This window comes from Oryza brachyantha, chromosome 4, assembly GCF_000231095.2.
Source record: "Oryza brachyantha chromosome 4, ObraRS2, whole genome shotgun sequence".
In the NCBI taxonomy this organism is placed as follows: Eukaryota; Viridiplantae; Streptophyta; class Magnoliopsida; order Poales; family Poaceae; genus Oryza; species Oryza brachyantha.
In genome coordinates this window covers 4,243,801-4,267,546 of record NC_023166.2, presented here as the reverse complement: position 1 = coordinate 4,267,546, position 23,746 = coordinate 4,243,801, and the positions used below count along the sequence as shown (strand labels likewise).

Genomic DNA, 23,746 nt, shown 5'->3' with positions numbered 1-23,746 from the left:
TGCCGGGCTAGAACCCCGACTAGGCTTAACCGAGCAACGATTTTTCTGTCGGCCGGGATTTATTCCACAGGGAAGAAATCCATGTGGTTTATGGTCTAATCCCATCCAATGCCCCTTCAACCGAACGAGGCCTAAGCGAGCTCAGGCTCCATGATTGATCACCACCTCCAGCCTCCACAGCCTGCTTCTCCAACATTGGCAAGCTCGAGCTCCCCACTGGTGCCCTCCCAAGCAATCTTGAACTCCACCCACCACCTGCCTAACACCCCTACGTTTTCACTTCTAATTCTGTTAGAAGCCAAAATTTGAATTTTTAATATTAAATTTGTAGTTGAGGTTTTTTTACCATATTTTATTTTCTAGCCTCGGATTTTAGATCATGAAGATTACATATATAAAAGTTTTATTCACTAACCATTTTTCGTTTGCAAATATGCCTTTTGGCTCAATCACCACCTAAGCCTCTAGCTTCTTTTACCCAATGGCTGCTTCATCATTGGTTGCCGACCGTTGTCGCCTCCACCTCTAGCTCCTCCTCCCTGCTCAATTTAGGGGTATGTAGAGAGAAACATGGAGGGGATTGAATGATAGTAGTATAGATGGCCATAAGGCCTGACAGCCCAGCCCACGACATGAGCACTTGGCTTGGGCCAAGCACGGCGAGCATTGGGGCCATGCCTAGGCCGATGTCTTGGTATGATGGGCCAGCCCGACATAGCCTAGTTTAATTAGTAGGGATGAGGAAAAATATTAAAGGACCTAAAATGGACTTAATTTAATCATATAAATCTTAGCCCAAAAGGAGAGGTATGTAAAATAGACTTACTCTAGCCGTACAAGATAGAACCCAAAGAGGATGTAGAAAAATAGACTTAGGCTGCGTTCGTGAGAGAAGAGGGTAAGTTAACTTACCCGACACGGAAAACATAGAAACATATTATTACATGATTAATTAATTATTAATTATTAAAAAATATAAAAATATATTAATATGATTTTAAAACAACTTCCGTATAGAAAATTTTTGCAAAAAATACACCGTTTAATAGTTCGAAAAGCGTGCACATGGAAAATGAGAGAGGTAAGTTATCTTATCGGCTCAAACGAACGCGGCCTTATTCATGCAACCCAAAGAGGAGAGAGATGAAATATAGATTTTTTTACTAAATAAGCATGATAGACCATCGTGCCTTCGGATTGGCCCATGGGCCATCGTGTTATTGGGTCATGCCTGGGCGTTAGGTGAAGCCCATAGGCCCATGCCGGCCCAATGAAATTCGGCACGAGCCCATCCGGGCCCCATATGGCCATGTATAGGTAGTAGGGAGAGAGATGGACGGGGGAGGAGATAGAAGAAAAGAGGAGAGGAGAGATGGAGAACACACAGGTGGGCCTATTATTTTTCAAATTGTTTTTGCCATGCCGGAATACCAAGTCAGCAAGCCTAGTGCAAAATTAGCCGAAAAAGTGCTCGGATGATTATTTGTTTAGTCTAAATAGGTGAGGTGCAAAATATTTATTTTTCAAGTTTATGGAGGTAATTCTTCCTTTCTAAAATGTACTTTTTAACAATAAAAAAATAAGTATGGGCTATAATAGGAAGTGTAATCATCCCTATCTTTCAAAAAGAGTATTATTTTAACAACAGAATCATAAACCATAGAGATATAAAAAGAAGAGGGTAAAACTTCAGTTATAGTTTCCAGGATAAGCACAAGCCAGCTGTTACTTTTTTTTCTCTATACGATAGTCTTAACCATGATTAGAGGCATTAATTGGTTTGCCTTATCTAGTATCCACACCTTAAAGTGATTCCAAAAATGTGCTAGCACGAACTGCTATAAAAACCAATGGGTTGTCCGGCAGGCATATTCACCAAACATTCAAACAACACTAACCCTCAGTCCTGTGTGGTTTTCGACGTCTGTAAGAAGATGAAGGCCACTCACTTTGTGCTTGTTGCCATTGCCATCCTGGTGCTATCTTCAGGTATTTGAGTACTTTCGAGAGATGTACAGAGTCACTCTTACATCCTGAAATTTTTATTAAGAAATCGCTTAGCACACACTTACTTAGTTACTTTACTATCTAACTAATACAATTTGAAAGCTCCTATATATATCTAATAAGACTTATTTCTATCCGCATGTGCAGACATATCGAGGAAGGTTTCTGCTACCGAAGAGTGTCATTCTGCACCAATCACAGAAGTAACAAAACCTTGCGTGGACGCAGTCTGCAAAGCGGTGTGCACACAGAAGTACCATACCAGCAGAGGCCATTGTTTCAGTACTGATGGGCTCTGTTACTGCTACTTTTGTGCTGGGAGTCCTCCACTCCAACAAACCGCACTGAACTGATGTACTTTACTATGTAACTAACGCAGAATGGTGTTTGTTTGACGGTTCCCAAATATATAAATAAGTACATCATCTCAGGTGAAAAGTTCAGATATTGTTATGACTCCTAAAATATAAATGATAACTAAGTTTCTAAAACATACACAGACTTGGGGAATACATGTCACTATCGGTTTATGTATAGTTAGGTACCATCAATTTAAAACTGGCCTCTATCTCAAACAATTCTTAGGCCACCTTTTGTTTCGGCTTATGTCTTTTGACTTATGTTTTAAGCTAATATTTTGGATGTTCTCTTTGTTCAGGTTTATAAGTTTACTTTTAAGCCAAAAGGCATAAGGCTAAAACAAACCAGCAACTTTTCTTTATTGAGGTTTTTTTTGAAGATAATAGAACAAAATGCCCGTGTGTTGCACCTGATCAAGTTAATTTTTTACTATGCAAATTAAAATAAATTTTGGAAACAAATTACGCTTTGAGTTGGGAAAAGTAAACCATATCAAAATCGTATTGGCAAGTAAAAAACAACAAAAAATGAATTTGTACCTAGCACATCTAGATTAGTGACAAATGCCTTAACCATTAGAATACAAAGCTTCATCTAGGTTAGTGACCAATGCCATAACCATTGGGCTATAATGTTTTTATTTACTAAGATCGAGTGCAAATCCTCTTGAAAGTTAAAACAATAGTTTTAGACGAACGTCTCCTTAAAAAAAGAAAAAAACACAATACATGTACCCATGCAAGGATTGAACTGATGACCTTTTGCTTATTAAGCGAACACACTACCACTATGTTACATGCCGTGACCCACTCAAGAGAGACCACTCGAGCAGACAGAAGGCCCATGCATCACGCGCGACATGGGCAAAGCGGCCCAACCGGTCCACTCAGGTCAGATGGATGGACGACTAACAAAAGAAACACTATTGTCACGTCCAGAAATTTATACTAATTTTCGAACAATAGCATGTATTAAATCTCGGTCCAGGAATCAGCCCGAGTACACACTATGACAAATTAATACACAGTTCCACGACTTAAAAACAAGTAAAAACAATTGTCTAGCGAAATACATCGGAAAAGAAAAACAAGAGTAGAACCATCTTGTCCACATTTGGTGTCGGCAATGAACTTATAGGGTGGCTACCAAGCTTGGAATTCGATGGTTAAGATGAAGAGGGAGACAATTTACCCAGGTTCAAGCTCTCGACGTGGCGAGATAATACCTTACTCCTGCTTGGCGATTGTATTCTTCAGATATATCTCCATTGCCCTCAAAGGGGGCACCCCGTACCCCTTATATAGTGGGGGAAGGGTACAGAGTCCTAATATAGTAAGACTAAGTTCTGTCCTAATTTGGTTACGGCCTAGGTCTGAAGTACACGGCATGCAATCTGGTACATACCGGACTCCTAGCCGACACCGTACAGATATATTCTCCTCCCTATTCGGTACCCCCGTTGACTGTACATATTTGTAGTCTCCGGATACTCCCGGTATAGGTATCCCACAGCAGCCCCCGGAGTCATCCATAGCAGCGTAGGTTATCCGTGCAGATCATTGACCAGTAGGTGTATCCTAGCGCTATATGCTTGACACTATCCGTGTGCTTTTCAAGCGCTCTCCGAGTGCTTCCCGAGTGATCCCGAGTACTCTGTGATGATTGTAGAGGCTGTGGAGGACTCCGAATGGAAGAAGACATTAGGTGCATCGAAAGATGCACCTAATAGGTGTAGCCCCCGACTCTATGCTTAAATGCGTAACAATTAAACATAGAGCCATCTATGGACTGTTACCCAAAAGGTTTCCTCTCGAAGTTTTCGAGCTCACCAACTCGAGCTGCACTGTTTCAAGTGCTTCCGGACCCGAGTGGTTTGGAAGTAAGTTTGTGCCGCGTTTCCCAAGGCATATAGCGCTTAGCTATGTTCTGCCCATGGGATAGGTTATGCCAACTGGCTCAACCGTTACAGCCGAGTAGTTAATACCGAGTTAATTGAGGCGCCCGAGGAGACCCGCCTTCAAGACAGGATCGAGGTAATATAGCTCAGCTTTCATGTTTCGATTCACTTGGACTCGTATGCTCGCTGAACTCGTATAGCCCGACCTCTCCAGGAAGTCCAGCGACGTTGACCCGGCCACCCCGCTCGGACCCAAGGACGCTCAGCCCCCGGGTTCGTCGACGGCCATGGTTCCCGTGGCCCCAAGCCTGGCTCCTCCTACGGCAGCTGACTTCGCATCGGGACCGTCCGCTGAAGCGGTCCTGGCGATCATCCCGGCCGCCGCTACGGTGCCGGTTATGGAGTCGGATGCACCCGTGGTGCTTTCGCCCATAGGTGCCGCGGAGCCGAGTGACAGGATGGCCGTTCCGCTAGTCGTGGCCACATCTACGGCAACGCTTCCACCATGGGCCCAAGAGAGCCGCACCGAACAGGCCAAGATTGACCCTTCGGACGACTCTAAGGACATCGCCAAGATCGAGCGATATATCGAGAAGTCGGTGAAGCTCATGAAGACACACCCTTTCACTGCCTCCTTGCATGCGCGACCTCGTTCACTCCTATCATGTCATACAGGGAATCGAAGCACGCTCGAAGGCGAAGTCGGAGGCCCTTCGGTCGCTGGATCCCCAGTCGGGAATCAAGGATGCCTTGCGGCAGGATCGTGACGAAATCCTAGAGCGGGCGAAGGCCATGGAGAGCCGCCTGCAAGGTGAGATAGCAGACCATCGCGTGGAGCTGGTGTCGAGTACCGCTCGGATCAAAGGTGCAACGATCTGTCTTTGGTCATTGTTTCTTCTTCGTGGCTAAAGGTTGTCTTCTTTTGCCAGATCAAGACGCTGCCTTAGGGGAGTCGAGGAAGGCGAACACCGGGCTACAAGCCGAATGCGCCAAGCTACTGGCAGCGAAGGCCGAGCTTGAGGCCGAGCGCTCCCAGCTGTCGGCTTCGAAGGTCGTGCTAGAAGCCGAATGCGCTCGGCTCAAGAAGGCCTAGGACGCTGCCGTCGTCGAGCTCGTAGGTAAGGTTTGCCTTACCCCGTCCCTCGTTATCCCTTCCGGGCGTTCTCTAACTTGTGTGCTTACTAGCAGAGGCACAATCCCGGGCGAAGTCCGTGGTAGAGGCCGCCGATGCCAGGACTCAGGAAGCTGAGCTGGCTCGGGATCAGCTCGTCACGGTCGCCCTTAATGCGCTCGGGGCGACGCCGCTGTTGGCGCAGGGCACCTCGTCGGTCAGCATAGACGGGGCGGTCCAGCAGCTTGAGAAGATGCCCGCGGTCCACGACGCCGAGTTACGGGAGACGGCGAAGCTGGCGGCCAGCCATGCTCTTGCCATCGTAAAGTCGCTGTATCCCTGGGTAGAGGTTGATGCCATCTGCGACGGATTTGCTGCCGACTGTGATGAGGAGACGGCTATGAAGTACGTCAACGAGTCGAAGAAGGCTACCGAGTCGGTCGCGGATGACCTTGGCCTGTAAAGTAGAACTTGTAGTAGTTAACCATGTTCTAGGCAAACTTATTATGGTGTGATTTTATTTGATATGTTTGCTTTAGAGTCTTTTGCTGTGGTGTGTTTCGTTGTCATGTGAAGAGTTATCCTCTCGACGTGTGCCTGTCCCAGCAGACCCCGAGCGGGCTTAGCCAGCGCGGAGCTTAGCGTAGTGCTACTCGGTTTGGTAGGAAGCGAGGTGTGGCTGAGCGGATGTACCATCGCATCTAGACTTCGAGTGACCGACAGTTAGAGAGCTCTTGGAAGTAGACTTTATTAAAAAGAACCCAAAGGGGTAGAGTACATTGTAGCCCCCGACCGGTCTTCCGAGTGGTGACCACTCGGCAAGAGCAGTTCAAGGGTAAAAAAGAAAAATTACAAGGAATCGACTATGTGTGAAAGGGACGTAGCTGTTCGATGTTCCATGAATTCTCTAGCAGCCTTCCGTCTTCCATCCTTAGTCGGTACGAGCCGGGCCGAGTGACCTCAGCTATGACATAGGGCCCTTCCCAGCTTGAGGAGAGCTTGTGTCGGTCTTTTGTGGTATGTACCTGGCGTAAGACCAGGTCGCCAATTGGGAACGCCCGACCGCGAACATTCCTGTTGTGGTATCGGTAGAGTCCGTGCAAATATCGCACCGACTGGATAGTTGCGATGTCCCTGGCTTATTCCAGCCTGTTGAGGTCGTCTTCCCTGGCCGTGTCTGCCGTGGACTTGTTGTAGTTGCGTATGCGAAATGATTCATGGTCGGTTTCGGTGGGCAGGACTGCCTTTGCTCCGTACACAAAGAAGAAGGGCGATTGTCCTGTAGCCCGACTAACGGAGGTGCGGAGTGCCCAGAGTACTGGCGGTAGCTCTTGCACCCATAGTCCGTCGTAGGGATGTAGTCGGCCGAAGACCATGGTTTTGATTCCTTGAAGGATCATGCCGTTAGCTCTTTCGAGGCGTAGCAGATCTTGATCCCACGCTCCTTGCAAAAACATGGAAAACTCTAGAGATGAACTGCTTACCGTTGTCCGCAATGATACGGTTCGGAATGCTGAAGAGGTAGATGATATTCTGTATGAAGTCTTTCGCATGCGCTGAGTCGATTGTGGCGACCGGTTTTGCTTCTATCCACTTAGTGAATTTGTCGATGGCGACGAACAGGTGGGTGAACCCTCCTGGTGCCCGCTTGAAGGGCCCGACAATGTCGAGTCCCCAGATGGCGAACGGCAAGGAGATCGAGATAGTTTGCAGTTCCTGTGCTGGCACGTGTGTCTGCCTTGCGAAGAATTGGCACCCTTCGCACTTTCTAACCAACTCTTGCGCGTCTGTTACGGCGGTTGGCCAGAAGAACCCTTGCTTGTAGGCCTTTCCAACTATCGTCTTGGCCGAGGCGTGGTTGCCACAGAGGCCCGAGTGGACCGACTGGAGTATTCGTTTGCCCTTGTCAGGGAGCACGCAGCACATGAGGATGCCCGACGCGCTTCGCTGAAGGAGCTCTCCGTCTGACACGATATAGCAGTAGCTTCGTCGGCTAACGCGTTCGGCTTCTGCCTTATCAGTCGGGAGGACTTCCGCCGTGAGGAACTTGATGAATGGAGTTCTCCAGTCATCAGTGACGACTGCGACCGTGCGATCGTCAGAGTTTGGTGGCTGGTTGTTGTCTCCTGTGTCTTCTACTTCACTCGGGGTCTGTTTGGGTTCGTATTTTTTCTCAACTGTGGGCTTTGTGAGGTGTTCGACGAATATGTCGGTTGGCACCTGCAGCCGTTTTGAGCTGAGACTGGCTAATTCATTGGCGGCTTCGTTGTTGTGCCACAAGACGTGAACCAACTCGAGTCCTCCAACTTGTTTTCGAGTTTGCGCACCTCCTGTCGGTAGGCTTGCATGTTTTCGTCAGCGCAGGTTGACTCGTTCATGACCTGGTTGACGACTAGCTGGGAATCTCCTCGAACAAGCAGCCGACTAATCCCAAGGGATATAGCCAACCGTAGCCCGTGAAGGAGTGTTTCGTATTCGACGACGTTGTGCGATGCCGGGAAGTGGATCTGGAGCACGTACCTAAATTTTTCGCCGTTGGGCGATATAAGTACTACTCCGGCCCCGGCCCTTGACATGCGTAAAGAGCCGTCGAAGTACATTGTCTAGTGGGGCAGCTCTTCTAGCATGGTTTCCAGTTGCACATCAGTCCACTCTGCCACAAAGTCGGCGAGTGCCTATGACTTTATCGCAGTGCGCGGCTTGAAGGTGATGTCGTATGGCATCATCTCCAGTGCCCACTTTGCGATGCGGCCTTGCACTTCCTTGTTGTGTATAATATCGCCAAGTGGATAGGATGTGATGACTGAAACCTGATGGGCTTGGAAGTAATGAACAAGCTTCCTTACCGTTATCAGGACGCCGTAGAGAAGTTTTTGGACCTGGGGGTACTTTAACTTGGATTCTCCAAGTACCTCGCTGAGGAAGTAGACCGGTCGCTGCACCAGCTGAGCGTGTCTGTCTTCTTCCCGCTCGACCACGAGGACCGTGCTAACGACCTGTTCTGTGGCCGAGACGTAGAGCAGGAGCGGCTCATTTGGGCTAGGCGAAGCCAGCATGGGAGGAGAGGTCAAATATTTCTTGAAGTCCTCAAAAGCTTCTTGCGCTTCTGGGGTCCATATGAAGTGGTCGGTCTTCTTCAGTAGCTTGAAGAAGGGCATCCCTCGGAGGCCGAGTCATGGTACGAATCGGTTGAGGGCCGCCATGCATCCGGCCAATTTCTGGACATGTCAAAGCTCGCTGGGAGGCTTCATGTTGAGTATGGCTTGGAATTTCTCCGGGTTCGGCTCGATGCCTCGTCGGGACACGGCGAAACCAAGGAGCATGCCGGAGGGGACGCCAAACACACACTTCTCAGGGTTTAATTTCATCCTGTAACGTCGGAGGTTGTTGAAGGTTTCTTCTAGGTCATTTAGTAGGTCATCCTTTTTCCTCGACTTTACAACCACGTCGTCGACGTATGTTTCCACGTTTCGCCCGATCTGGTCGTGGAGGCAACCTTGGATGGTCCGCTGGTAGGTTGCCCCTGTGTTTTTTAGGCCGAACGACATTGTGATATAGCAGTACGCGCCGAATGGTGTGATGAAGGAGGTCTTCATCTAATCGGCCTGTCTTAGGCTGATCTGATGGTAGCCCGAGTAGTAATCGAGGAAGCTGAGCAATGCGCAGCCAGCTGTCGAGTCTACGACTTGGTCGATGTGTGGTAGACCAAACGAATCCTTAGGGCATGCCTTGTTTAGGTCCGTGTAATCCACACACATTCGCCATTTGTTGTTCTTCTTTTTGACCAAGACGGGGTTGGTTAACCAGTCGGGGTATTTGACTTCTTTGATGAAGCCAGCCGCGAGCAGTTTGATTAACTCCTCCTTAATCGCGTCTTTCCTATCTTCTGCGAAGCGGCGAAGGCGCTGCTTAACCGGCCTAGCGTCGTCTTTTACATTCAAGGAGTGCTCAATCACTTTCCTAGGGACTTCCGGCATATTAGACAGTTTTCAAGCAAAAATATCTTTATTATTTTGGAGGAAAGTGACGAGCGCGAGTTCCTATTTGGAATCTAATTGAGTTCCTATGAAAGTAAATTTAGACGGGTCGGCGGGGTCGAGTGCGATCTGCTTCTTCTCGTTGGAGGTGATCTTTGCCGCCTTTTTAGATGGTAGCTCATCATACTCCGTTTTGCGAGTTGAGGGTTTGCGTATTTGCTCCCGGCCGGCTTGTTCTTCAGCCTGTTGCGCAATTTCGCAGCTCTTCGCCTCGCAGTTGAAGGCCTGCTTGATGTCGCACCGCAGGGTGATGACGCCATGTGGTCCGGGCATCTTAACCATGAGGTAGGTGTAGTGCGGGACCGGCATGAACTTCGCCAGCGCAGGCCTGTCCATGATGGCATGGTACGCTGTCTCGAAGTCAGTGACTTCAAAGCAGATGTTCTCGGTCCGGTAGTTGTCCTTTGTCCCAAAGGTAATCGGAAGAGTGATCTGCCCTAGTAGCATTGCCGATAGTCCGGGAATGACCCCATGGAAGGGCGCACTGCTCGGGCGTAGATCTGTCCTCGGGATCTTCATGTCGTCGAGTGTCTTGGCGAAGAGAATGTTGAGGGCGCTCCCTCCATCGGTGAGGACGTGCTTTAGCTTGACGCCTTTGACGACAGGGGCTAACACCAGTGGGTATCGCCCCGGGTAAGCCACTCAGTCAGGATGATCCGAGCGGTCAAAAGTGATCGGAACCTTCGACCACCGTAGGTATTGGGGGACATCCACCGTTGTGGTGTTGATTTCACTTGATGCGAGCTTCTGCTTCCTCTTGGACTCGTATGCGAGCGGTCCACCAAATATGTGGTTTAGCTCGGCTTGCAGATCCTGGAAGTCGGCGTCGTCTTTCTTGTCGGCGGGTTTCGTCTTGCTTGGCCCGGCGGCCCCCGACTGGCCTTTGGCTAACTTTTCTGCATAGTGACGCATCACAAAGCAATCTTTGGTCACGTGAGAGGACTTCAAAAGGTAGGGGCACTTGCTGTTCATGACTTTGTCATAATCAGATATCTTGGGGCGCTAGATCGCTTGTCGGTCTGCGATGGCGACCAGCTCCTCAGGCTTGCGCTTCCGCGAGTCCGAGTCCTTATTGTGCTCATTCTCCTTTCCTTTGCCCGACGATTGTCCTTTCTCTTCGTGCTTATCTCCTCGTGATGCGGACACCGCATCGGCGGCCGCTACAAAGGAGTTAGCCATGTCGAAAAGATCTTTGACGTTTGTTGGCTCCTTCCTGGTAAATTTTGCGATGAATGGTTCATCGCGCACCCCGTTTCGAAATGCGGCGATGACCACGTCATCTTTTATATCAGGGATGGAATTGCGGACCTCTGAGAACCGTTTGATGTAGGCCCGTAGGGATTCGCCTCTCCTCTGTTGGACTTGGTACAAGTCATACTTCGTCCTTGGCCTTTCGTACGTGCCCTGCAAATTCGTGATGAACCGGTCGCGAAGCTTTGCCCATGAGTCAATGGACCGTTTGGGGAGCCCCGACAGCCAATGTTTAGCTGAATCGTCCAAGGCTATCGGTAGGTAGTTGGCCATGGCTTTCGTGTCGCCGCCTGGTGCCCGGATGACCATGGTGTATACTGTGAGCCATGCTTTCGGGTCAGTGGAGCGGTCGTATTTCTTGATGCCAGTGGGCTTGTGTAACATCCGGATTTTTGTGAGCCCAAAAATTCCGATAATCAAAATTCCCAATTTCAAAAAAATCCTGATTATCGTACCAAAACCTTGAGTTCAGTGTCTCATAGAAATTATAAATCATATATTCTCGACGTCCCCGACTCTCCTAAGAACCGTGCGGCTAAAATTCTTTTCGAAGAATTTAATCGCGCAATAAAATTTCTCGCCGGAAATTTATTTACTTCAGTTTTTAATCATCTCAACGAATTTCACTTGTCTTATCTGATCACCGTTCGGAGTATTTTATTCCGAACTTCTACCGTTAAATTAAAATATCTTTTCCAACCTTAGATCCGTCCCAATAATCTATCCTACAAGTATTCCTATTTATTCTAGACCTCGATCGTCCAAATAAATATTGTCTCATCCTTTATCTATCTCTTTTCATTCTCAATTTCAGTCGACCGACTAAATATTATTCGCCTCGTCTATTCCTTTTTATTCCAAATTCTGGTCACCCGATTAAATATTAATCGCCGCGACTATTATCTGTCTCATTTACCTCCGACTTCATTTATTCCAGAGTAAATCAACTATCCATCATATCCAAATATTTTCCATGCGACAAATAAACTTTATTCATTTCTATTTCATTTACAACGCTAATATTTTTTTCTAGGACGCCGGATACATTTCCAGACACGCAAGCAACAGCAAATCCACTGTCGCCCCACGCCGCACGTCGCTCAGCTGCCCTTGCACGTCGCTCTGCTGCCGCCGCCGCAGCCTCCGCACGTCGCACAGCCACTGCCACCATGCTGCAGCCGCACGTCGCCACCACGTCGCCAGCCGCCCTGCCGCAGCCATGCCGCCGCCATGCCCCGACGCCGTCGCTCCCTCCTCTTGGCTGCTGCCTCCAACACGGCCGCGCCGCCGACCTCCGGCGCCGACACCCTCCTCTCTGCCGCCTTTCCCCGTCGCCCCTCCGCTTCGCCGGGCCGCTGCGGCTGGCTGCTGCTCGGCCGACGCCGGCCGACGTGGTCACGCCGCCGACCACCGGCGCCAGCGCCCTCCTCCAGCCTCCTACCCGGCCGCCTCCTCTGCTGGCGCCGCTCTCGACTAGTTGCGCCCCCGTGCGACGCTTGCGCCTCGGCCTGCCTCCGGCCACCACCTCACTACCTCCTCCGTTTGCGTCTGTGTGCTGTGAGAGAGATTACAGAAGAGAAGAAAGAAAGTGAGGAGAGCAAGTAAATGGGGTGGGCCCCACCACTTGCTGCCCCTCCTGTGCTGGCGTCAGAGACAGGAAAAGAGGGAAGCGAAGAAGCTGCGAGACAGCGAGAGTGAGAAGAGAGAGGAGGGAGAGAAAAGTTAGGGGTGGACCCCGCTGGGCCCATCACCTTGCTGCCTACCCTGTGCCAGCGACAGAAAAGAGAAGGGAAAAAGGGAGAGAGGAGAAGAAAGAAAAAGATAAATAGGAAGAATGGTTATATCTATCATGTCTATTTCGTCATCTTCTAGAATCTAAATCGTGTTCTCTTCTATTCGTAATTTAATTCAGTCAAGTATAATCTCTTCCGGTGCTTTCATGTTAATTCCATTCTAATCCATCGATCGATCAAGAGTAATACTAGACTAAAATTGTTCAGTTTATTTCTAAAATATTTGTTTACCTTCATTATTTAGTTAATTCTAAAATAATTATTTCAAACCAAGTATTTATTCAAACTATTATTAGATACTAGTTTACTCCCTCCTTTATCCGAAAATCCATTTACAAGTATAATTATCTATACTCGAAATAAAATGTTTATTTATTCAAAACTAATTAATTATGGCTAAATACTTGTTTTCCCCTTTATTTGAAAACCTTTTAGCTATTAAAAATATATATCTACTTTCCAAATAAAATAAGTGTATCTATTTATTCAAAACTCATATTTTATCTATAAATATTTTATTAGCAAAAACCTCTGTTTATTACAAACTCTTTCTAGCCACCATCCTCTGTTTTAATTAGTTTATTTGTTTCCTTTTTAAAAGAGATTTATTTTATTTCAAAAACCTTTAGTTGCTTCCAAAACCTTTATCTGATTTCGACCCTTTTTATTTGTTATTTGTTTCTAAAATAAGTGTGTTTCCAAAATATTTATAAAAAGTATTTGTCTTCTCCCAGTCGTTTATAGAAGTCACGATGAGTGCTTTTTATTGCTAGCGATCTCATGTTTAAGCCGACCGTTAGCTTTGTTAGTTTTAGGAGTAGCAACGTTCGCTTTGTTAGTTTTGGGAGTAGCAGCGAGTCGTGTGAGGATCTGGGTATAGCAAGCGTGTGCGAGGGATCGGTTTCTCAAAACTTCAAACCAGGCCAGTCATCACCCCCATTGAACATGTTGTACCTACATTGCGAAAATGTTCCCCTTTACTTAGAATTTGCATGCAGAACAAGTAGAGACCCACTTTAGTTAGATATAACTTGTCATATGTTTGATTACCATGAAACCTTTGCCGCCACATGTTACAATTATAATCTAGTCAATTGATGACATTGCTTAGCCATGCTATTAGCTGCATTTTATTCAATATTACACTTTTGAAATATTTACGATGATAATTTTGAGGCATTACTCGGTGAGAGTAATTGCATGACGGCGGATGGATACATGAGTGCCACCCAGTCATGTTGAGAATGAGTTGTTAAGATAAAAACTGTTTTCGATTGGGGCGGAATTGTGAGAATATGGGTGGTTCTAGGGAATGGTTAGCCCGCCCTGATCAGTTAAGGACCGAGCCATGCAGCTATACATGAAACGACCACCGTACAACCGTGTTTCTCGAATGGGTATAGACCTAACTTAGTAAATAGCCGAGCGGAGGCGGTACCCAAGCCGTGGTGGTTCTTATGAGTGTGCAAGTAGGCAGGAAGCTTATTGCATAGGGGATGACTGGGTAGGTCAGTCCCAGTGAGTTGTGATGTGTTGTGTATGTGTTTATTGGTTTACTCCTCCCTTGGGAACGCCAGAACTCCCCTCACTGCTACTAAAGGACATTTAGAGTGCAATAGGGACTAAAATTCATGGAGCGGACACTGCCAAAGTAAGGTTATCGAAAAGCTTTGCCACGACCGTCTCATGTGTTGGGACCAAGCTCATGTATTGGGTAGTTATGGAGCACGGGGAAAGTGTACAACCACTGCGGTGTGTGTTTAAATCTGTTCGAATAGCCATGCTCTCGGATATGAGCATTGGGACATGGCATACACTTGGCTAGACTCATAAAACCCAAAAGATGAGTATGAGATGGGAATGAAAGTGTGGTATGTGTGTCTAGGTGATTCACTACTTGAGATGCAAGGGTTAAATTATTTAGAAGATGGCATGGATACCAGGGAGGGAAACCATCAGTGGATGGTTGACAGAACCTTCATGGCTATTTAATTACACTCATGCTATAGAACTTGCTACTAGAAAATAGGTCTTGTGAAAACTATTTTGAGAAGCTGCTTTTATGCAAAAGAACCCTATAGCCTTCCTTGTTACAACCTTGCATGTACATATTTCCGTGGTGATTTGCTGAGTACCCCGTACTCACCCTTGCTAAATACAACCTCCAGTGCTCAAGAGGATCTGGCTCCAGATCTGTTGTACAACTACGGAGTTATCCCAGTTGAAGCGGTCATCTAGCGGTTCTTGTCTTCTAGTCGCCGCATGTGTCGTGTCAGATGTGCCCTCTTGTTTCCTTTCACTTCCGCTGTTGCTGTTGTAAAGGTTTTAATTTAAACAAAGATTCGTAATTAAACTCCTTTCTACCTTATATTTTTATCGTGATATGTGATGATCGAACTATGTATGTGTGTACCAACTACTGATCCATGGATTGGTACTGATAAACATAGAAGGTTACTGATTAGCGAAATCGGGGGTCGACAGCTTGAAACCAGTCGGCCAAGTGAACTGACTTAAGTCGGGACACCATCTATCATGTCAATATCTGAGCTCTCGGGTGACCGATGCTTAGACGCCTGGCTATGACTTCGGTTGTCCCAGTCGTGTCGATGGTCCTCCCAGCGGGTGTGACGTTGATGTTCGAGTTTGTGGCGGAGGTCGGCGGAATTTTCCTGATTAAGGCATCGCTTTTCAGCCCTGAGCTCTTGGCGCTGCCGATCTAGTCGGCGAATCTCGTCGTCGATACGGCGTTGCCTCTCGACAGAGTCTCTCCTCCGCGCCGAGTCAGGGGAGTGTCGGCGCACTCTGCTTTCGCTATGCGGCCTTGAACCAGTCGGCTGCCGGGAGACGTTCGCCCGAGACCTAGGAGATCTAGATAACTGAGCCTCCGAACGGGCGACTGGGGTACCTATCGTGTGCTGGAGGGAGTGCTGGATCGCAGCAGTTGTCACCGTGGAATTGACTTTGCTTATGATTTCCACCACAGGAAGGTCTGGCTGTTGGAGCTACTGGATGATGTCGCCGAGTAGATCGGCGACTGTGTGGACGTTCTGCTGTGTGTCTTGAAGACGTCGTGTCTATCGACCTAGGTCTGTAGGAGATCACGCTGCATCTTGCGAGATTGGATTCGTAGCGCGGCGTGAGAGTGCGTTGCTTGTCGTTCCTTTTTTTCTCGCTCCTGGCGTTCCTTCTCCTCCTTGAGTCGGCATTCTTCTGCTAGTCGGGCCGCCTCCTCCTCTTGTCGTCTGGCTGCAAAAGAAGGCGACGCCGGCTTGCTGGCGGCGAAGATTTCTTGGGGCGGCACGAAGCTTCCGGTACTGCTCCTAGACTTGGAGGCGTTGACCAAAGGAGTCGACGCGGCCTCGGGATTGATTTCCACCTCCATCGGAGTTGCACTCTGGCTTGCCTGTTGGTCCGAGCTAGGAGAAAGCATCTCGGTGTCGTGCGACCCAGATTGGATCTGAGTCTGACCCGATGCCTCTTTGTTAGGCTCGAACCGACAGACTTCCTCGTCAGAGTCGGAGGAGCTTGAGTCGGTGTATGACAACGCACCGAACTGGTCGGTCTGAAGCCAGATGCCGCCGAACTTCAAGGTCGAGTCCGGCGGGAACTTCCTCTTCATGATGTCCGAGTTGAAGTCCATTGAACTTCCCTGAAAAGAGCTTTAGAGCAAAAAAAGAAAGATAGCGCACCCCCTACCTGGCGCGCCAACTGTCGACGTTTGGTGTCGGCAATGAACTTATAGGGTGGCTACCAAGCTCGTAATTCGATGGTTAAGATGAAGACGGAGACGATTTATCCAGGTTCAGGCTCTCGACGTGGCGAGATAATACCTTACTCCTGCTTGGCGATTGTATTCTTCAGATGGATCTCCGTTGCCCTCAAAGGGGGCACCCCGTACCCCTTATATAGTGGGGAAAGGGTTACAGATATGACAGAGCCCTAATCTAGTAAGACTAAGATCTATCCTAATTTGGTTACGGCCCGGGTCCCAAGTACATGGCATACAATCCGGTATATACCGGACTCCTAGCCAACATCATACAGATATATTCTCCTCCCTATTCGATACCCCATTGACCGTACGTATTTGTATAGTCTCCGGATACCCCCGGTATAGGTATCCCACACATCTAATCTTTAGCTTGGCGATGACGGCTCCACACCACAGGCATTCTTGATGACGGACTGAACCTCACTTGAACCTTTGAAACTACCTCCTTCTGACAAAGGCTCTAGCTCCTGCTCTGGTAGGAAAAAATTAAGCAAGACTAAGTACAAACCATGGTATTCAGCAAGTAACACCCAAGAGAGGAAGAATAATGAATGCAATTGGATACAAGGATTGGCTAAGGTTAACTTTGCACAAAGCAACATTTATTTAGCAAAATAGTAAATAAAATAGACTGAATAAAAAGTAGAGTAAAAATTTGAATAATCATTCACTGTTTGCGACAGGCCCAAACCGCTGTCGAACGTTACACCGCGTAGCGACAGGGTCAACCCTCTGCCCAACGTTACACCACGTTGCGACAGACCCAACCACTGCTAGTGTTACACCATGTTGCATAGGGTCAAACCAATTCCAAGTTAATCAGGTTATTAAAGGTTCAACTAATCCCAGTGAATTTGTCAGTTCGCCCCATAACCATGGGCATGGCTATTCAAATAGTTTTACTCTTATAAGAGATGTACAACTTTACCCATAAGACACAATACTACTATACATGAATGTGCGCCGGTGTATCACCACGATACCACGGAAAAGAATCTGTGATAAGACCGTCGCATAACCCTCCATATTCAAACGCACCGCACTTTCGATTTCACCTCCTCCTTTACACCAAGTCGGGCAGTCCTCGCTTGTTTCTTGGTGAATTCGAAAGCAGCATAGGCCATTGTTACACCACGATGTCCAATCCATACTCCATCACGCCCACCCTTGCCTTGGTACGTCAAATAGTTCGAAGCTACGCTTCAAATCTCACCTTGCCCATACTCGGCTTGTGGTTAGTACGTGTAAGACTTTCAAGGTTTCCTGAGAACCAGTCCTTAACTGCCATGGGCGCGACTCTCAAAACCATGCTCCCACAGCCCGCCATAAGCAATATTTTAGTTGTATTTAATCCACATGAGGAAATTAATCATGATCAAAACCATTAAAGGTCTATCAAGTCTAGTAGTAATTAAATGATAACAGGTGAGCAAGTTGAACTAAGCATGGCTAAGAATTTATCTAAGCCTATTTCTAGTCAAATTAACCTTGTGATAACAATATTAAACAGTGGGAATCAACGGGTATAAATTTGTAAATGCCCAATAGATAAATAAAGTAAATTTGCATAAAATAATGCATGTTTGAATGTAAAGCAGGGAACTTTATAAATATAGGTTCAATATGATCAAAGACGGGTGCCACCTGCCTTGCTCTGACCCACGAGAAACTTCGGCGACGACTTCAAGGACGATCGGCGCTGCGACGGGGTCAAAACCTACGACCAACAAAGCAAAACAACCAAAACATGCTATAAAACTACTGAAACAGAGAAAAGAACTATTTTTAATGGATTCTTGGTGTTTTTTCTGATTTAATGGAATTTGAATGGACTAAAACGGAGACTAGATGAATTAGTTATGAATTTTAAAAGTTTATCTGGGTTTTAAACTAAACAGGAAAAACTTTAAATGAATTTATTGCGCAATTAATTGGAGGTGCTAACGTCAGCAAGGAGAGAGAGGTTGCTAACTGGATGGGCCTACTAGGTAGAGACAAAGAAAGAGGGGAAGCTGACGGAGCAGGGCCCAGATGTCGACGGTGGAGGAGAGGAGGGGGTATGACAGGTGGGCTCCACCTGTCAGAGAAAGGGAGGGGCTGACGGGCTAGGCCCACTGCCCAAGGAGGCAAAATAGAGAGGGGGAGGGGGAGCTAACCTCCGGCCAAAACAGAGCGGGCGGGGGGTGGCGGTGGAGCTCGGCCGGCCGGCGGCGGGTAAGGCGACGAAGCGGCGAGCAAACGCGGTGTCGCGGCGCGAGGCGGTGAGGACGCGACCAACGCAGGCGAGGGCGGCTACCAGTATCACGAGTGGCATGGCGAGGCAGCGCGGCGACAGTGCGATACGGCCGAGAGGCGGCGAGTGGTTACGCTGGCGACGCAGCGAGGTGACACCGGGAGAGAGGGAGGGAAAGGCGAAGGGAGGCGATGGCAGAGAGGGGCGGCGCGGCGACGGCGTCGACGCTCGACCGACAGCGGGCGGTGCGCGAACGCAGGCCAGGAAGAAGAGGGGAAGAGAAAGGGGAAGGGAGACGGCGGGCTCACTGGGATGGCATGGCGGATACAGCTGACGTGACGTTGGACAACGGAGGGGACGGTGAGCGACGGGGACGCCCGGCAACGGCGCGTGGCCAACATGACTGCGGTGACACGAGGAAAATGGGAAAGGAGGGGGAAGGGAGAACTCACCGGCAGTGGAAAGATGACGGTGATTGTGGGGATGTACCTATAATGAACTTGAATCCCACACGCACAATTATTCAGGATTCAGTTGCGCACAGAAAAGATATAAAAGCACAAGTTCAGCGAAGAAAACTTACTTAGAAGCGGAAATATGGCACATCGGCCTGGCTTTCGAAAAGACCAACCATACAGCAAGCAGAAAACTCAACAACACCACAGGCGAGCCTGAGCGAAGGGAGCGACCCTAACACAAGCAACCTTGACGAAGACTTGTTCTTCTGAACCACATTTTATGCAAGAGGTGAGTACAAACGTACCCAGCAAACCACGATCGAAGAATGCAAGTAGAATACATGCAAGTAGTACAAGGATATAGGGTTCATCAAAAAGGGTTGATAACAAGCCTATTATAAGTAGTTTTTCCCTACTTTGATAAAACAGTTTATTTGCAAATATTTATAAATCGACAGTTTAAAACATAGCAATATTAATCACCATCATTCTCATCTTATTCCAATCCAAAATTTAATTATAAAATCTACTCATACCACAAGAAATAGGAATCACCCGATGACACATCTCCATTAACCGGGAGCACGGCGTATTCGAATACAAACGACTCTGCAGCGTCTGCCCAGCTTTACCTACACGATATCATGACTGGATCAGAGTCGGGATAACAGAACCGTTCGTTAGTCCCAGTTACTACTAGCACCGCCCAGTGGGATATCCTTCATCCTAGCAGTCGGGTACTCGCTCGGCCACAAGCAAGGCATAGTAGATCGCTGCTTTCACGAGTGCCATTGTTGTGAGATCATGTCAACTTGGCCCGCGGCCTCTTACACATGTCCACTCCTATATGCTCCTAGAGCCTCTAACAGTCGTTCGTATAGTGGGACCACGTACTAGGTTAAGTCCGATTACTCGGTCCTGTGGATGGGCGCAAACTATATCACTTTCCATGGCATAAGAGGGTTTTTATCCTTATATCCGGGGAAGCAGATAAATTAACACAACACCTACCTATAGTAAACACAGTAATACGTGTCATAATATCCACAACACCAACCTTCACCCGGAGTCACCTTCCATATCACTCAAGGCGAGTGATTTATATCAAAACAATATTTTATGCGGCCCGATAGCATCATCATGTGACGACGGGCAAAACAGATGTATGTGTATAGAAGTTTGGTGGTATTATCCACTACAATATTAATCTGGTGAAGTGTACAACCTATACCTAGGTTATCAGCGAGCAGGGTATGGTAGTTTATAGTATCGGCAATAATAGTAAATTAAGTATATGGCAATAACTAATGTAACATGATTATTTGAAAGTAATAATACGCCAAAATAACTTTGCAAGTAAATAATGCATGAAATAACTAAGTGGTTCTCTACTTAGGTTATCAAGATGATCAAAGGATGGTTTCGTGGCTTACCTTGCAATATGTGGTTCTTTGGGAGCTTCAACGTAGTTGTCTGGGTCCACGTCAGCTCCTGCAATGGCTTGATAGACTTTCTTCCATACGATGTAGCACACGCATACAAGAACAAGCAATAAACAAGACCATAAAACTAAAAGCTATAAATAAACGATAAAATAACAACAAAAGTTGGAGCTAAAGAAAGATAATAATTGAATAGATGATTGGAGGGATTTGGAAGGCTTTTAAACAGATATAGGATCAAGATTATGATTATATAGCTAGATGTTTACGATCTAGAATTAGAGTGGTGGATGATAGATATTGGAAGTAAGAGAGATCATGTGTCTATGATATGACTTTATGTGGCTTCGCATAATGCGAGATTGATTTATGTACCACATAAATGGAGATTAAGTACGATTCAAGACAAAGGTTGATTCGAATAAAATGAAATACAAATATACAATGGCTGGTTTAAGGTCAGGGCTTATTAATTAAGCCTAGATAGGAATAAGAGTTTAAACTATAAATGGGAGAGGCTATGTGGTAGTGTGTCAGAAGAGAAAACGATAAGTTTGATGAGGTTATTTTGGGATAAACGATGTAAGCTTAGGGTCAGGAGACTGTCGATAACTGGATCAAGGTGTGAGTCGTGCTGCCATGGTCATATGACAGCTTGAAGCAGTAGTTTGAACAAATATTGTGGCAAATTGATGGATGGATGGATTTGAATAGGCTCGGGTTGTTTCGAAGAATAAGATTAGTGTTGAAAGTTCAGAGAAATATGGCTTGGGCTTATAGTTGCAAACGATAACAGTGGAGGCTGGAGTTACAAGATGGGATGATCATGCTATGATCATATGTGGCTCTATAAGACGAGTGGGTAGTTTCATGTGTTAAACACCGGGCAGACTTAGTGTTTAACCCAAAATATTTTCATGGACATATAAAGGAATATAAATGGATTCATAGTGGGTGAATGGTTACGGATGATTAAATTGGAAACAATATTAACTGTATGAATTACATACGCATTTAAAATTAAAATGCGTATTGAAAGATAATAAATGGATCAGGTATGGTTGGCTCGAATCAAAAGAATGGTTAGCCAATGAGAGTAGACTACTGAGCTATTGAATTAAATCAATAATTCAAATTATATGCAATTTGGTGTATAAGAACAAAATAATTTAGGAATCAAATGATGTCGGGTCGAAATGGATGATATGAACTCGACGCTCTGAACGATGTCGATATTTTAAGATGAGCTCTAGATCTGGGTAATATAATTTAGACAAATAAGGACAGTTGGCCACAAGAGTTCATGGGATCACGGGTTGGACAGAAATTTGAACAGATTCAGCATACTAAATGAATAATAAACCATAGGATCAAAATTAGAGTTTCGACTTCGGAGTTTCGGATGGCGACGAAAATATCGCCATTGAATTTGGAATGACTTAAAGAGTCGGACGATGGTTTCAGATTTTAAATCCGGGATTTGAAGGTCAAAGAATTGTTTGAAACAGAGAAAATAATTTTTGAATTTATTTCGAATAGAAAAAGAAATTGGGATGGACTCCAATTATTTTTATTTTCTCCTTCTCCTCTTATTATTATTTTTTCTTATTTTCTTTTCTTTTCTTTTCTTTTCTTTTCCTTTTTCTCTTTTTTTTCCTTTTCTCTTTCCTCCCCCTTTCTTTCTTCTCCCTTCGTTCTTTCTTTCTCGTTTCGTTCACAGGGAGGTGCCCGGCCATGGAGGGTGCCGGCAGCAAGGGGGAGACCAAATCCGGCCAAGGGAGCGCCGGATCCGTGACCTAGGGGTCCAGGCGACCCCGTCCCATGGGGCAGCGGCGGCCGGGAGGCGGCCGGCGAGCCTGGCGACGACGGCCGGCGGCAGGCGGCGGGGCTGCCGCGGCGGCGGCGCTCCGGCGACTCCACGCGCGGGCGCGGCGGCCGGGGAGATGCAGGAAGCAGCGACGGCGCTAGGGGAGTTGGCGGTCGAGCGCGGAACGGCGCGAGGCGGCTTGGCGCCGTGCAGCCCGACGACGGCGAACAGAGGGAGGCAGAACAGCGGCGCGAGAGACGGCGCCGGCGAAGTTCCGGTGGCTGAATCACAAAGTAAAAAGAGGGGAAAGGTGCATGGAGGTTAGATGATTCCATTTTTACCTGCAAAATTGGGTGAGGAGCAACGGGAACGACGAATTTCACGAACGAACGCCGGCGGCCGGGACCCCAACTCCGGCGAGCTTGAGCTCGGCTACGACGATTCAGGCCGCGCGAAGCGGTATGGCTCCAGAGGAAGGGAGGAGTAGGCCTCAATGACCTTCTTCTCTGTTGGAGATGGCCGGTGCTATGGACTGGAGAGGGAGAGATGGTGGCCGGTGATGGTGAACGGAATGGGAGCAGCGAGCAGGGCTCGACTTTGGTTTGCTTCTGTCTATTTCATGCAAGGCAGTGGCGAGGTGACGATCAGAGGGAGATTTAAGAGAGGGTAGAGGCGGTGGGGAGAGGCGGCAGCGAGATGACGACGATAGATGATCAGGCTGAGCTCTGCTTCAAGTCGGTTCGGGATACGTCGGTGCTGAGGCACGCGTTCGACGACGACGCGTGGCGGCCGAGCTACTGCGTGGCCGTTGCGGACGACGGCGTCGGCGCCCACAAGAAGAATGTGAAAGAGAGAGATAGATGGCTGGGTGAATGGATAAATTGGATGAATAAATGTTTCGCGCGAGACTGGCGACAAGTCGAAATTAACCAACTCGGGAATTTTTGGTTTGATACGGGTTTAAAATATTTGATGTATTTGGATAGAATATAAATATACGAGATTTAGAGTTGGACTATTTTAAATAGATGGGTATGGCTTAAAATTTTGGTTGTGACAATTGGATATCGAACGTTTACGGAAAAAAATTAAATTTGATGGTAGATGTTTTAGTAGATGGTGATGCTGAAATGATAAAAGATAGAAGGGAAATAGACGCTCCAACTCCGCAAAACAAAGAATAAAACTTTAAAACATTTCGCAAAAATTTTACCCTAAAATTTCTAGTATGTTACACAGTGACGACAGCGAGAGGGTGCACACTTGGACGACGGGCGCTGGTGGCGACGTTCTATGGCGACGTGAGGATTTGGGCGCAAGGTTCGGGTAGCGGTGGGAAAAGCGATGACGGCACCATGCGAGTGGGGTTAAATAGGAGGGGAGGATGTCACTGGTTTGGAAAGGGTAGGAGACATTGAAAGTGGAGATTTTCGGCATGATTAGGGGCATGATTGGTGGCAGAATTAGTGGCGGAATTTGTGGGGTTGGCAGTGGAATTCATGGGATGCGGGGACGCGGGATGCGTGCCAGCGATTGCGGGTGTGGGCGCGAGCGAAGGGCGGCCGGCGCAAGGAG

General features: G+C 47.3%; 1 long non-coding RNA gene across 1 annotated transcript; it reads right to left on the bottom strand.

Annotated features, from left to right (window-relative positions):
• Positions 1 to 1,953: 1,953 nt before the first annotated feature.
• Positions 1,954 to 23,032, bottom strand: LOC107304127. Its single transcript, XR_001550151.2, has 3 exons — positions 22,513 to 23,032; positions 20,356 to 20,431; positions 1,954 to 2,033 (listed from the first exon to the last, which is right to left on the bottom strand). It is a non-coding gene; the product is annotated as an uncharacterized LOC107304127 (long non-coding RNA).
• Between the last annotated feature and the right edge of the window lie 714 nt (positions 23,033 to 23,746).